We start from the raw sequence: 3,666 nt of genomic DNA, 5'->3' as shown, positions 1-3,666 counted from the left end.
TGTGCGCCGTCTTTGCTTTGGCTCTGCATAGGTGTGTGTATTGGCTGTTTCTTAGGTAGGGTTTGGGTCATTGCTAGGTGGTAGTTTTCTGTTGGTGTTTCTATATACAAGGGTTCGTTCGCGTGCTCGTCATATCTAGAGTTCGATGACTTTGAGTTTAATGTTTGTTTTTGAGGAATAGTTTGTAGAGTCACAAGCGTGCATTCATGGGTGTACTGCGCTAATGCAGAAATGTTGATTGAGTGGAATAAGGGATGTTTTGTGACGATTAAGACTTATTTATTCGCAGTTTTGGAGGATGTGGTAGCAGGAGGCGTCAGTGCGAGAGTCGTGTCAGCGCTGATCTGATTGATCTGCACCCATAGTGAAAAGTTTATCTTTTCATGTAATAGCCCTTTGTAGTGTTTTAGCTTATTGGTTTTGTTCATCCTGCCCATTTACTTTTTATTCCACTCAAAACTTTCTCATCATTATAATTTCCACTTTTTTCTCAGTTAAAAAAAGAAGGTAGGGAAATAACACAATGGCTACATAACACACAATAACTAAAACTCAAAACGAGAGATGAATCATGGGGTAAGTTTTCGTACATCAAACTTGTTTAGACGCGATGTGTGTGGACATACCAGACTGTAGTATTTTAAATCCTAGAGAATGTTTCAGGTTTTGGTAACCTATGATCAACTACTGTATGGCAGTTAAACGTTTTCTTCAGTCCATCATCCAACTGATTCAAGTTTGTTTTGTATTGTATCTATTCGGGGGAGAGACGAGAGTGCGAAAAAATCCGAGCGCGTAGATTTCTTGTGTTTGGAGCCAGGGTGTCAAACTCAAGGCCGCGGGTGGCCATCCGGCCAGTGATGCCAGAGTTGTCGGGTGGAGAGGTGTTTAGGGACCTGGCGAGCAGAGCGTGAGCGAGTATAATCGTCTTAGGGTATAAATGATTCGTGCCGGGCTTTACCTATTGTTGAGAACCATTGTCCTTCCATTATTAGGCGATTTTAGTGTGGGTGCGCGCAGCAATGCGCCACTCATGTTTTGTGTAGCATTGCGCGAATGGCAGTGATAAGGATGACTTGCAGATATCTTTTCCCTTAGAGTCTTTGCTTTCAGTACTAGGGTAGGACTGTAGGGATGATATATTAATACTATCGCAGAGTATATATCATATCGGAAGTGGTGCAGAGAAGAATAAGGTTTAGTAAAGTAAAGGATGCATTTAGTGTTGATTAATAATTTATTAGTGTAATATTTATGCTAAGTATATTTATAGTAGTGCTTAAAGTTAGCCACCGGCCCTTTGAGTGCAACCATAATTCTAATGTGGCCCGCGATGAAATTGAGTTTGACACCCCTGGTTTAGAGCCTGGATTTTGTGCACATAGAACTTTGCTGTTGTTTTTAAAAAAATTCTAGACTCTTGCCCTTGACTTCTACCGTCGACAATTCAAAATGCGAAGCTTCTGAGGCACTATTTTAAAACGATAGATGCTCAGTATTGATTGTGTCTGGCATGCCCATCCTGCAAATATCACAGGCATAGAAGAGATTGGCATTACACAAACTCTCACAAGCTCTCAGCACTTATTTCTACTCATTGCTCTGTGCATGATGACATCAAAGTAAAGAGCACTGTGTCAAGATCAAACAAGACAGGGAATCAGTGAAGCAAAGGAGGAAGTGTTCTGGTGTACTTATTGACAAGAGCTTATGAGGGTTATCAGTTGGAAGGGGACGCTGAATATGGCCAGTGGCCCTTTGTTTTTTACCTGCTGGCTATTTCAGGTAAAGACAGCAATAGCTTAGCTTGTACTTCGCAATAATATTCTCTTTCTAAATGTGTTTCAGAAAAGGATAATTTGCAGCAAGCCAGCTATTACCTCAAAAGTGTTCTTACCATGTTGTTCCCATACCGTGTTCCCTTTATTGTTTACTTCCTGTCTTCTTCTGATGGAAAACTGATGTTTTTTTAGGCCACTGATCTTAAATTGACTGGATTTCTTTCTGCAGATGAATATGACTGCACATAGACCCTTGTTCAGAGCGTCCTCCTTAGCATCGGTCTGCTATTTATATCCTTAACCTATTAAGCCCCATAGCAGCGGGGGCTTTCGGAACAATTTTCACGAAACTGCGTCACAAGGCTTCTTAACATTTAACAACCTATTAATGTGTCACACCCAGTTAATGGGAAGGAAGAAGCTAACTGACGATATGAACCATTTTTACCTAAACAAAGTCTAACGCCAAGCCTCTGAATCAGCACTAAGCAAACGCACTTAGCACATAACTCACGGTAGCAATATTGTATACTTCATGCAATCTGCACAAACTATTCCATAGATTCCAATGGTATAAGTATCACCACTGTGCGACCAAAACTGCGGCGAAAGCCAACAAAGATAACACACAACTTCACTTTACGCGGCCAAAACGGCAAATACGTCTTACCTTTGCTGTTTTCTGATGTAAAGTTATGTTCAAGGGCATTAAAATGCATATAAACACTGCTGAAGGTTAATCCAATGTCTCTGTGTCACTTTGAAATGATTACTGATAATCCATCATAACATTTATGTCAATAAACATAGTTTTCTATAGTGTAACCCAGGTTCCGGTTTTGGGCATGCTGGCTGCGCATCACTCTCATTCACCAATGGTAATGTTTAGATGGATTAAGGAACCCCCACTTTAAGCAGAATTACTAGAGACTAGATCTAGGGGGTACAACTCTAAACACCCATATGAAAAAGATCGGTTTACATTTGAATAATTAAATAAGTATGTGAACAACAACCAATAGCCTACCATAGCCAATAACAAATACATGTAACGTATTTTTTTTTTATCTCTCCAGTTTAAAACGATATGTCTGGTTTACTGTCCTATAGTATACATTGGAATGATTTCAAACCTGTTTTATCCCAATAATTATAAAGGAGTGCCTTGGCAATATGTGTTTACATAAATTCTGATCAAAAGTTTGAGACCCACTGAGATAACTTAGCTCAGTGGTTCTCAACTGGTCAGGCCTCGGGACCCACTTTTTACTTGGTCAATACATCAACATTTTGAAGCACTCAAATCTATTCAACAAAAAAACGTGCTGTAATATGCTTTTCAGCATACAATATTAATACAAGTGAAGTACAGTGCATATATCCCTNGATATTATTTCACTGTTATAAGATGTATGTAGATATTTCATCTCCGGCCTTGTCAGGTATTGAACAATCAATAAATAAAGAACACAGAATTATTAAATATAAAAATATTTAATAATTCTGTGTTCTTTATTTATTGATTGTTCAATACCTGACAAGGCCGGAGATGAAATATCTACATACATCTTATAACAGTGAAATAATATCAGTTAAAATAAGTGCTTCAAAATAGTTAACATTGCTGGAAGTATGCACAAATATTGATAGATGTCTTGTAATGCACTATTGAGGAACCTGTGACCCAAGTTTTTCATTCATTGCATAACTACACCGTTTGTGAATATGATATGTCAATAAACCTTAGAAAATCTTGAAATCTTGAAAGGGATGTGCAAAAGAGTCATTATATACAGTCTTTAATTAACTATTAGTAGAGAATAACGAGTAATGAATATACTTTATAGGGATCCTATTAATATCTAATAATAAAAATAATGAAATT

The sequence above is a fragment of the Notothenia coriiceps genome, unplaced genomic scaffold (genome assembly GCF_000735185.1).
Source record: "Notothenia coriiceps isolate Sejong01 unplaced genomic scaffold, NC01 NC01_scaffold00037246, whole genome shotgun sequence".
Taxonomy (NCBI): Eukaryota; Metazoa; Chordata; class Actinopteri; order Perciformes; family Nototheniidae; genus Notothenia; species Notothenia coriiceps.
This window is presented reverse-complemented; position numbering follows the sequence as displayed.